The 13949-nt window shown below is 34.7% G+C and overlaps 1 protein-coding gene across 1 annotated transcript in view; it reads left to right on the forward strand.

Annotated features, from left to right (window-relative positions):
- The first annotated feature begins 319 nt into the window (after positions 1–319).
- Positions 320–13949, forward strand: part of CPXM2 (carboxypeptidase X, M14 family member 2) — a 181493-nt gene continuing 167863 nt past the window's right edge. Inside the window, exon 1 of the mRNA XM_053692603.1 lies at positions 320–719. The gene's annotated coding sequence lies outside the window, so the exon portion shown is untranslated. The remainder of the gene's footprint in view (positions 720–13949) is intronic.

A 13949-nucleotide genomic window follows, 5' to 3' on the forward strand; every position in this document is an offset into this window, starting at 1 on the left:
GTATTGTAGTCCTGGCTTTTGTGACAGAATTGAGGAGAATATGGGTAACATTCACTGCACACATTCTTCTAGTCATTTGCCCCTTTGGCAATTGTTCTTCCTTCCTGGCTTCAGATCTTTCCTTTTAACCTTCAGTCAGCCCTTTATTACTTCCTGCCAGCTCTGCCCAGCTCCCTCTCTTTCTTCTTATCTTTGAGCTTTCATTCTCTTGTTAGAGTTAAGTGTCCTACAGTTCAGCCCCTCTGTTTTACACACAGGAGGAGTCCTCTTCCCTCCTCGCACTGTTTTTTCTCTGATTACACTCACTCTGTCACTTCTACCACCAAACAGCTGCCTCTTAGGCATATACAGCCCTCTGGAATAATAATAATAAAAAAAGAAGTTAACCATATAGAATTTAAACTTATTCAGCAAAAGTATTTTTGAATCAAAGTCTGATTCATTTTTTTTTTTAAAAATTCATTGAAGACTGTCACATAAAGCAGGAGGACTACAGGGAATCTCTGCTACAGATAGAGGGTCCAATCCACAGATACTTTGGGGATTATGATGCCAGATTAGTTTCTCAGAATTGGAGAGTATTTCGTTTTTAAACTTGGTAGTTGCTGCAGAACTGTGACTAGGAATATACCTGTCTTGACACCTTCTTCTCTGTGAATGACTCTAATGCCAACCACAGCAGAGAGAGCAAATTGGTCATAGATTTACTGGGACCCAAGGTTAGTATAAAGTTCCCACTGTTTTAACTTATTTATAAAGTGTCACTTATTTATCCAAACCTGCATGTCTCACTAATTCACACTATCTGCATGTCTCACTAAATTACACACCAATCTGCATGTCTCACTAATTTACACCAATCTGCATGTCTCACTAATTCACACTAAACTACATGTCTCACTAATTCCCACTATTCTGCATGTCTCACTAATTCACACCAATCTGCATGTCTCACTAATTCCCACTAATCTGTATGTCTCATTAATTCCCACTAATCTGCATGTCTCATTAATTCCCACTAATCTGCATGTCTCACTAATTCACATCAATCTGCATGTCTCACTAATTCCCACTAATCTGCATGTCTCACTAATTCACACCAATCTGCATGTCTCACTAATTCCCACTAATCTGTATGTCTCATTAATTCCCACTAATCTGCATGTCTAACTAATTCACACTAATCTGTATATCTCACTAATTCACACCAATCTGTATATCTCATTAATTCACACTAATCTGCATGTCTAACTAATTCACTCTAATCTGTATATCTCATTAATTCACACTAATCTGCAAGTCTCACTAATTCACACTAATCTGCATGTCTCACTAATTCACACCAATCTGTATGTTTCACTAATTCACACTAAACTACATGTCTCACTAATTCACACTATCTGCATGTCTCACTAAATTACACACCAATCTGTATGTCTCACTAATTCACACTAAACTACATGTCTCACTAATTCCCAATATTCTGCATGTCTCACTAATTCACACCAATCTGCATGTCTCACTAATTCCCACTAATCTGTATGTCTCATTAATTCCCACTAATCTGCATGTCTAACTAATTCACACTAATCTGTATATCTCACTAATTCACACTAATCTGTATATCTCATTAATTCACACTAATCTGCAAATTTCACTAATTCACATTAATCTGTATATCTCATTAAAGGGACAGTCAACCATAGAATTGTTATTGTTTTAAAAGATAGATAATCCCTTTATTACTCATTCCCCAGTTTTGCATAACCAACACAGTTATATTAATGTACTTTTTACCTTTGTGATTACCTTGTATCTAGGAACCTTCTTCCAGCCCCCTGATCACATGACTGTGACTGTTTATTATCTATTGTCTTAAATTTAGCATTGTATTGTGCTAGATCTTAAATAACTTTCTGTGCCTGAACACAGTGTTATCTATATAGCCCACGTGTACTTTCTGTCTCTTTGTGTTGAAAAGAGATTTAAAAAGCATGTGATAAAAGGCAGCCCTCAAAGGCTTAGAAATTAGCATATGAGCCTACCTATGTTTAGTTTAAACTAAGAATACCAAGAGAAAAAAGCAAATTTGATGATAAAAGTAAATTGGAAAGTCAATTAAAATTAAAAGTCCTATCTGAATAATGAAAGTTTAATTTATACTTGACTGTCCCTTTAATTCACACTAATCTGCAAGTCTCACTAATTCACACTAACCTGCATGTCTCACTAATTCACACTAATCTGCATGTCTCACTAATTCACACTAATCTGCATGTCTCACTAATTCACACCAATCTGTATGTTTCACTAATTCAAACAAATCTGCATATCTCACTAATTCACACCAATCTGTATGTCTCACTAGTCCACACTAATCTACAAATCTCACAGTCTAAATCACACTAATCTGCATATCTCAATAATTCACACTAATCTGTATGTATCACTAATTCACACCAATCTGTATGTCTCACTAATAATTCACACCAATCTGTATGTCTCACTAATTCAGACTAATCTGTATATCTCACTAATTCACACCAATCTGTATGTCTCACTAACTCACACCAATCGGTATGTCTCACCAATTCCCACCAATTTGTATGTCACACTAATTCACACCAATCTTCATATATCAATAATTCACACTAATCTGAATATCTCATTAAGTCACACTAATTTGCATATCTAATTAATTCACACCAATCTGCATAGCTCACAAATTCACACTAATCTGCATATCTCACTAATTCACACTAATATGTGTCTCACTAATTCACACAAATCTGCATATATTACTAATTCACACCAATCTGTATGTCTCTCTAATTCACACTAATCTGCATATCTCACTAATTCACACTAATCTGTATGTTTTACTAATTCACACTAATCTGTATGTCTCACTAATTCAACCCAATCTGTATGTCTCACTAATTCACAATAATCTGCATATCTCTATAATTCACACCAGTCTGTATGTCTCACTAATTCACGCCAATCTGCATATATCACTAATTCACACTAATCTGCATATCTCACTAATTCACACTAATTTGCATATCTCACTAATTCACACTAATCTGAAATTCTCACTAATTCACACATTTCTGCCTATCTCACCAAGTCACACTAATCTGTATGTCTCACTAATTTACACCAATATGCATGTCTCACTGAGTCACACTAATCTGCATATCTCTATAATTTACACCAATCTGTATGTCTCACTAATTCACACTAATCTGCATGTCTCACTAATTCACACCAATCTGCATGTCTCACTAATTCACAACAATCTGTATGTCTCACAAATTCACACTAATCTGCATATCTCACTAATTCACATCAATCTGTCTCACTAATTCACACCAATCTGTATGTCTCACTAGTTCACATCAATCTGCATGTCTCACTAATTAACACCAATCTCCATGTCTCACTAATTCACACCAATCTGCATGTCTCACTAATTCATACTAATCTGCATATTTTACTAATTCACACCAATCTGTATGTCTCACTAATTCACACTAATCTCTATGTCTCACTAATTCACACTAATCTGCATATCTCTATAATTCACACTAATCTGTATGTCTCAATAATTCACACCAATATGAATGTCTCACTAATTCCCACCAATCTGTATGTATTACTAATTCACACTAATCTTCATGTTTTACTAATTCACACCAATCTGTATGTCTCACTAATTCACACCAATCTGCATATCTCACTAATTCACACCAATCTGCCTATCTCACTAATTCACACCAATCTGTATGTCTCACTAATTCACACCAATCTGTATGTCTCACTAATTCACACCAATCTGCATATCTCACTAATTCACACCAATCTGCCTATCTCACTAATTCACACCAATCTGTATGTCTCACTAATTCACACCAATCTGTATGTCTCACCAATTCACACTAATCTGCATATCTATATAATTCACACCAATCTGAATGTCTCACTAATTCACACCAATCTGAATGTCTCACTAATTCACATCAATCTGTATGTCTCACTAATTAACACAAATCTGCATGTCTCACTTATTCACACTAATCTGCATATCTCACTAATTCACACTAATCTGCATGTCTCACTAATTCACACCAATCTGGATATCTCACTAATTCACACTAATCTGTATGTCTCACTAATTCACACCAATCTGCATATCTCACTAATTCACACTAATCTGTATGTCTCACTAATTCATACTAATCTACATGTCTCACTAATTCCCACCAATCTGCATGTCTCACTAATTCACACCAATCTGTGTGTCTCCCTAATTCACACTAATCTGCATGTATTAACTAATTCACACCAATCTGTATATCTCACTAGTTTACACCAATCTGCATGTCTCACTAATTCACACCAATATGTATGTCTCACTAATTCACACCAATCTGTAAATATCACTAATTTACACCAATCTGCATGTCTCACTAATTCACACCAATCTGCATGTCTCATTAATTCACACTAATCTGCATAGCTCACTAATTCACACCAATCTGTATGTCTCACTTATTCACACTATTCTGTATGTCTCACTGATTTACACATATCTGCATATCTCTATAATTCACACCAATCTGTATGTTTCACTAATTCACACCAATCTGAATGCCTCACTAATTCACACCAATCTGTATGTCTCACTAATTCACACCAATCTGCATGTTTTTCACACTAATCTGCATATCTCACTAATTCACACTAATCTGCATGTCTCCCTAATTCACACCAATCTGCATATCTCACTAATTCACACTAATCTGCATGTCTCACTAATTCACCATCCTGTAATTCTCACTAATTCACACTAATCTGCAAATCTCACTATTTCACACCGATATGCATATCTCACTAATTTATACTAATCTGCCTGTTTCACTAATTCACACTAATCTCTGTCTCACTAATTCACACTATTCTGTATGTCTCATTAATTCACACCAATCTGTATGCCTCACTAATTCACACTAATCTGCATGTTATTCACACTAACCTGCATATCTCACTAATTCACACTAATCTGCGTGTCTCACCAATTCACACCAATCTGCACATCTCACTAATTCACACTAATCTGCATGTCTCACTAAATCACCAATCTGTAAATCTCACTAATTCACACTAATCTGCATATCTCACTAATTCACACCAATCTGCATATCTCACTAATTCACACTAATCTGTATGTCTAACTGATTCACACCAATCTCCATATCTCACTAATTCACACTTATCTGCATGTCTCACTAATTTACACCAATCTGTATGTCTCACTAATTCACACTAATCTGTATATCTCACTAATTCACACAAATCTGCATATCTCACAAATCACATTAATCTGCATGTTTCACAAATTCACACTAATCTGCATACATCACTAATTTCCACTAATCTGCCTTTCTCATTAATTCACACTAATCTGTCTGTCTCACTAATTCACACTCATCTCTGTGTCTCACTAATTCACACTATTCTGTATGTCTCATTAATTCACACCAATCTGTATGTCTCACTTATTCCCACTAATCTGCATGTCTCACTAATTCCCATCAATCTGTATGTCTCACTAATTCACACTAATCTACTTGTCTCACAAATTCACACAAATCCTCATATTTCACTAATTCCAACTAGTCTCACTAATTATCATCAATGCTAATTCACACTAATCTTCATATCTCAATAATTCACATCAATCTGCATATCTCACAAATTCACACCAATCTGTATGTCTCATTAATTCACACCAATCTGTATGTCTAATTCACACTAATCTACATGTCTCAATGATTCACACTAATCTGCATATCTCTCTTATTCACACCAATATGTGACTCACTAATGCACACCAATCTGCATCTCACTAATTCACACTAATTTGCATCTCACTAATTCACACCAGTTTGTATGTTTTACTAATTCACATCAATTTTTATGTTTCTTTTTTTTTTAAATGTTTTATTTAATTTTTGACAGAAGAAAAAGGTGAAAAGTAACAAAAGAGCACATTCGCTCACGTTTGTGCACCGCGCAGGGTAAATCAAGGTACATGCATAATAAAGAGATCAGTTGATCAGTACATCATACAGAACATTTAATTTTGTTTATATGCATACTTGTCCAAGCGAAAAGAAATAATAAACAACCAAAAGATAAACAAGAGTGGAACTATGACTATTCTGCCACTTTTCTGGTGCGTATAGAAGAAGAAAGAAAAAAAAAAAAAAAAAAAAAAAAAAAATTATTAAATTTGTTACCTCTCCCCCGCTATAAGCTCTCAGAACCATGCCACTGGGAACACTTCTCTCAAAATTAAGCCTTCAAAATATTCTGTTCTATGTAACTCTTTAGTAAGAATATACTGTATGTTAAGCGGATATGTTTGGATAATTTTGGTCCATTTATTAAAGAATCTTTGAATTTGTTTGTTATGTATTTTAGAAATATTATATTGTTCAAAAATAATCTGTTGTTTTACAGCTTCCAAAAATCTAATGAAAGAGGGGGCTTTTCTGTGTTTCCAGCTTTTTAGTAGTAGATTTCGGACAATTAGTATAATTGTATTAATCAGGTCAGCATTGTGGCCTCCTGGATCTAAGAAAACAATCATTTTTGGGTTAGAAATAGAATACTCCGAGTCCAGCTTGTTTAACCAAAAATTAACTTTCTGCCAGAATTGCCACACTTTCGGGCAATACCAAAAACAGTGTAACAGATCTGCCCAGGGCAAAGAGCATTTATAACAGAGGCCCATGCTGTCCTGCGACCACTGTGCTAATCTTTTCGGTGAGATGTATGCATTATTGAGTAATTTTAGGTGGGATTCATGCCAGGAGGAACGAAGGGGCGCTTTCACCAACCATTTAATACTTTTTTTAATTAAATCATGATTAACTCCTTCAAAGTATCTCGACCAATGAGAGATATGTTGCTCAGAGTATAATTGACCCTGCTTAGCCAGCAAGATATTGTATAAGAGCGAAATAGAGTGTTTTCCTTGTTTATATAACTTTATATACCCTCCAATTTCAGCAAAACATTCCGACCAGTTTCCAAGCTGTAATTTCTTATTCAAAAAATTACGTAGCTGTAAATAGGCAAAGAAATGTTTGTTGGAAAGATTAAATTCATTGACAATGCTTTCAAAGGTTCTTATATTGGCTTGCTCATCTAAGAGCTGTGTTATCTTAGAGAGCCCTTTATTGTCCCATTCTCTAAATGGCTTATAAGAACACCCAGGTGGAAACTCAGGATTTCCTCTGATCAATAGAAAAGATGATATGTGGAAATTAATCTTAAGCCGAGAGCATAGAAGTTGCCAGGCTTTAACTACATGATAAATACTGGTGTACAATTTTATACTTTTTGGTAATTGGACACTAACACAATGTAGAATTGTTTTACAAGAAAACGGGTATATAATAGTCTCTTCTAGACTAAAATTCGTCAATGCCTTGCCAGCATGCAGCCAATCTATCCCATAGCGTGCCAAGATAGCTAAGTTATATGACTTAATGTCTGGGAGAGCTAAGCCACCCTGTTCCTTCTGTTGAGATAGTTTTTTAATCGAAATCATCTGTCTTGACTTATTCCAAAGGAACTTAGCACAGGCCTGGTTAAATATTTTAATATCTTTTGCTTTAATAAATAGAGGGAGATTATTCATTACAAATAATATCTGTGGGAACAAGATATTTTTTATCATTGTGATTTTAGCTGAAAGAGAAATTGGAAGTAATGCCCAACGTTGTAATTTAGTTTTAATATTAGTAAAAAAAGGAGTAAAATTAAGTTTGTACCAACTGTTTGGATCTCTATGTAGTATAATCCCAAGGTATCTGAGAGTCTCGACCTCTTTTAGATCATCCTGCTATCCTTCTTTTTATATATCCATAATATCTCGGATTTAATTGTGTTTACCTTATAGCCTGAGATTTTGCTAAATAGTTCTAAAGCACCAAACGCTATGGGAATATTTTTATATGTATGTTTAAAATATAATAATAGGTCATCTGCGTAGAGTGACAAAACTAATTTCTGTTCGCCTATATTTATCCCCTCGAGTTCTTGGCGTAGATAGATTGCCAGGGGTTCAATGGCCAAATTAAATAAAAGGGGGGACAGTGGGCAACCCTGACGTGTGCCTTTCTCCATTTTAAAAAAAGGAGTTTGGGTATTATTAATCGCTATTGAGGAGATTGGATAATTGTATATAGTTTTGATAAATTCTATCAGCTTTCCTGTAAAACCAAATTTTGTCAGGGCCACATATAAATGATCCCATATTATGGAGTCAAATGCCTTCTCCGCGTCAATCATAACCATAGCAATATCATCTTGGTATGTTATTTTCTCCTTATTAATTTTGTTCCAAAAATATTCTATTAGCGTATATGCTTTTCTGATGTTTTTAGTAAGTGATCTATTACACATGAAACCCGCTTGGTCTTGGTGGATAATTTCTTGGAGTACTTCCTTAAGACGATTCGCTATTATAGATGTTAACAATTTGTAATCTATATTCAACAAGGAGATAGGTCTATATGACCCTAGATCTGTTAAATTTTTATCTTTTTTTGGTATAAGTGTTATGACTGACGCGGAGAAAAACCTTGACATTAATTTTCCCTCCATAAAATATTCATTGAATAAACAAGTTAGAATAAGAACAATTTCTGATTTTAGGAGCCTGTAAAACTCGGCCGGTATTTGATCTGGTCCAGGTGCCTTGCCCAATTTCGTTGCCTCTATCGCTTTTATGACCTCGTCTGGGGAAATAGACAAATTCAATCCCTTCACTTGATCTGCAGTAATCTGTGGACAAGTAATAGAGGTCCAAAATGTCTTGCTGGCTTCTTTATCTATAGCTTTCGAGGCATATATATTCTTATAATATCCATAAAAAGCTTTACTAATATCTTCGGTTTGTGTGTAATTTTGACCCTCTACTATCACATTCTCAATTATATTCTTCCGGTTCCTGACTTTCTCTAACTTTGACAGATACTTCACTGATTTACCATATCTACCACCATAAGCAGAGTTTACTCTGGCTTCTTGCTTTATCATTTTAGCTAAGAGAAACGAGTCTCTTTCTTGTTTGGCCTTTCTATACTCTAGCCAATATTTCCTTAGAGTGTTGTTTGTATAGTTGTGAAGCGCCCTAGCAACAGTTTTTGTTAACTGAATCTCGCGAGCTATGATCTTTTTTTTTAAAGTAATCATATATAATTTAATCTCTCCCTTTAGATATGCTTTGGCTGCTTCCCAAAATATTTCGTAATTGTTAGCATACTCTTGGTTGTTAACACAGTATTCGCGCCATTTATTTTTTATCCATATTTGGAAGGGTCCATCATTAATCATATGCTTTGGAAAAAAAAAATTATTTCCCCCCCGTATATATTGATCACGTACCCCTACCTCCAGTAATATTGTAGCATGATCTGATATTATAATTTCACCGATATCTGTACATATCTCCTCCTGCAATAAAGCATTTGAGACTAGGAAAAAATCAATGCGCGAGAGAGATCTATGTACTTGAGATTCACAAGTAAAACTTTTTCCCCCGGGGTGCTGCACCCGCCATATATTGTGTAAACTTAGTTCTTCACATATTTGGAAAAATATTTGAGAATTTTGCATAGGCCTTCTATTCTGTCTGTGAGACAACCTATCTAATGATGGTATAGGGGTTAAGTTGAAATCTCCAGCAAGAATTATATTTGGGTCTTCTTTCAGCATTAATCTTGCCATCATGTCACTCCAAAATAGTTGGTCTTTGACATTAGGCCCATATACATTACACACTACATATTTTATTTTTTTAATGTCCACTGTTAAAATTATCCATCTATCATTAAAATCTATTTGACTTTCGCGGATATTATATTCCAAATCTTTGTTAAATAGGAAAGCGACCCCCCGTTTCCTCCTAGAACAGTCTGATGCTATTACTTGTCCTACCCAGTTGCATTTGAGTTTCTGAGCTTCAGTGTTTTTCAAGTGTGTTTCCTGCAATAGGACAATATCAGGTTTAAATTTAGCTAAGTGCCTAATTATCAGCTTTCTTTTTTTGGGGGTTGTTATCCCTCCTACATTCCATGAAATAAATTTGATCTTCCTCATCTTGTTAGTAGCCCTTTAATTTTTTATATCCTTGCCATTTTCCCTCTATCATTACTTCCTGAGAGCTGCAGCGAGGGAGAGAACACAAAAAACAAACAAAAAAAACAAAAAAAAAAAAAAAACTAAAAAAAAAAAACTAATTCACACTAATCTGTATGTCTCACTAATTCACACTAATCTGCATGTCTCACTAATTCCCACCAATCTGCATGTCTCACTAATTCACACCAATCTGTGTGTCTCCCTAATTCACACTAATCTGCATGTATTAACTAATTCACACCAATCTGTATATCTCACTAGTTTACACCAATCTGCATGTCTCACTAATTCACACCAATATGTATGTCTCACTAATTCACACCAATCTGTAAATATCACTAATTTACACCAATCTGCATGTCTCACTAATTCACACCAATCTGCATGTCTCATTAATTCACACTAATCTGCATAGCTCACTAATTCACACCAATCTGTATGTCTCACTTATTCACACTATTCTGTGTGTCTCACTGATTTACACATATCTGCATATCTCTATAATTCACACCAATCTGTATGTTTCACTAATTCACACCAATCTGAATGCCTCACTAATTCACACCAATCTGTATGTCTCACTAATTCACACCAATCTGCATGTTTTTCACACTAATCTGCATATCTCACTAATTCACACTAATCTGCATGTCTCCCTAATTCACACCAATCTGCATATCTCACTAATTCACACTAATCTGCATGTCTCACTAATTCACATCCTGTAATTCTCACTAATTCACACTAATCTGCAAATCTCACTATTTCACACCGATCTGCATATCTCACTAATTTATACTAATCTGCCTGTTTCACTAATTCACACTAATCTCTGTCTCACTAATTCACACTATTCTGTATGTCTCATTAATTCACACCAATCTGTATGCCTCACTAATTCACACTAATCTGCATGTTATTCACACTAACCTGCATATCTCACTAATTCACACTAATCTGCGTGTCTCACCAATTCACACCAATCTGCACATCTCACTAATTCACACTAATCTGCATGTCTCACTAAATCACCAATCTGTAAATCTCACTAATTCACACTAATCTGCATATCTCACTAATTCACACCAATCTGCATATCTCACTAATTCACACTAATCTGTATGTCTAACTGATTCACAACAATCTCCATATCTCACTAATTCACACTTATCTGCATGCCTCACTAATTTACACCAATCTGTATGTCTCACTAATTCACACTAATCTGTATATCTCACTAATTCACACAAATCTGCATATCTCACAAATCACATTAATCTGCATGTTTCACAAATTCACACTAATCTGCATACATCACTAATTTCCACTAATCTGCCTTTCTCATTAATTCACACTAATCTGTCTGTCTCACTAATTCACACTCATCTCTGTGTCTCACTAATTCACACTATTCTGTATGTCTCATTAATTCACACCAATCTGTATGTCTCACTTATTCCCACTAATCTGCATGTCTCACTAATTCCCATCAATCTGTATGTCTCACTAATTCACACTAATCTACTTGTCTCACAAATTCACACCAATCCTCATATTTCACTAATTCCAACTAGTCTCACTAATTATCATCAATGCTAATTCACACTAATCTTCATATCTCAATAATTCACATCAATCTGCATATCTCACAAATTCACACCAATCTGCATGTCTCATTAATTCACACCAATCTGTATGTCTAATTCACACTAATCTACATGTCTCAATGATTCACACTAATCTGCATATCTCTCTTATTCACACCAATATGTGACTCACTAATGCACACCAATCTGCATCTCACTAATTCACACTAATTTGCATCTCACTAATTCACACCAGTTTGTATGTTTTACTAATTCACATCAATTTTTATGTTTCACTAATTCACACTAAACTGTATGTCTCACTAATTTACACCAATCTGCCTGTCTCACTAATTCACACCAATCTGTATGTCTCACTAATTCACACTAATCTGCATGTCTCACTTATTTACACCAATCTGCATGTCTCACTAATTCACACCAACCTGTTTCACTAATTCACACTAATCTGCATGTCTCACTCATTTAAACAAATCTGCATATCTCACTAATTCACACCAATCTGTATGTCTCAGTAATTCACACCAATCAGCATGTCTAACTAATTAACACTAATCTGCTTGTCTCACTAATTTACACCAATCTGTATGTTTTACTAATTCACACCAATCTGTATGGCTCACTAATTCACATAATTTTGCATAGGTCACTAATTCACACTAATCTGCATGTCTCACTAATTCACACCAATCTGTATGGCTCATTAATTCACACTAATCTGCATTTTTTACTAATTCTCACTAATCTGCATATCTCACTAATTCACACCAATTTGCATCTCTCACTAATTCACACTAATCTGTATGTCTCACTAATTCACACTAATCTGCATATTATTATTTTATTATTATTATACTTTATTTATGAAGCGCCAACATATTCTGCAGTGCTGTCCATGGGTACAATTAATAATAAAAAAAAACAATTATAAATTGTAAGAGACAGGACAAAAATTTACAAACACATACAGGAGGAATTGAGGGCCCTATTCCCGTGGGCACTTAAAATTTTACAAGCATATTTTACTAATTAACACCAATCTGTATGTCTCACTAATTCACACTATTCTGCATATCTCACTAATTCACACCAATATGTATGTCTCACTAATTCACACTATTCTGCATATCTCACTAATTCACACCAATATGTATGTCTCACTAATTCACACTAATCTGTATGTCTCACTAATTCACACCAATCTGCATGTATCACTAATTCACACCAGTCTGTACGAATCACTAATTCACTTAATTTTGCACGGGTCACTAATTCACACTAATCTGCATGTTTCACTAATTCACACTAGTCTGTATGTCTCACTAATTCACACTAATCTGTATGTCTCACTAATTCACACAAATCTGTATGTCTCACTAATTCACACTAATCTGTATGTCTCACTGATTCACACTAATCTGCATATCTCTATAATTCACACCAGTCTGTATGTCTCATTAATTCACTTAATTTTGCATGGGTCACTAATTCACACTAGTCTAAATTCATAAGAAATTTAATTAACTATTTTTTTTCTTATAAAACTGTGAATAGACCTGGAAAGATATTTTTTCTAACTGAAAAGTTACATTCTCAGATTTTGATCTGTCTAAATCTGTTCTAGAACTTCAAAATGTGATACCCGACAGAGACCCAGATTACAAGTTGTGCGGTATGGCTGAAAAAATGGCCTTTGAGTGCGGAATGGTCAGATCATTGGTATTACAAGTTTCGTGGTATGGCTTTAACGTGATTGGTATGGCCTATACCGCAACGATTCATTCCGCAATCAAAGACCAGTAGTTATAGATTTTGCGAAACAAAAAATGTTTCACAAAACTCATACAAAATATGTAACAAAGTACACTAACACCCATAAACTATCTATTAACCACTAAATCGCCATCCCCCCATTTTGCAAATACTATAATAAACTATTAACCCCTAATTCACTGCCCACCCACATCGTGACTACCTAAATTAAAGTATTAACGCCTAATCCGCTGCCCGCGCATCGCTAACACTAAATAAACCTATTAACCCCTAAACCGCTGAACCCCTACATTGTGACAAACTATAATTAAAGTCACAATATAACTACCTTAAAATAAATAAAAACTT

This window comes from Bombina bombina, chromosome 9 (genome assembly GCF_027579735.1).
Source record: "Bombina bombina isolate aBomBom1 chromosome 9, aBomBom1.pri, whole genome shotgun sequence".
NCBI lineage: Eukaryota > Metazoa > Chordata > Amphibia > Anura > Bombinatoridae > Bombina > Bombina bombina.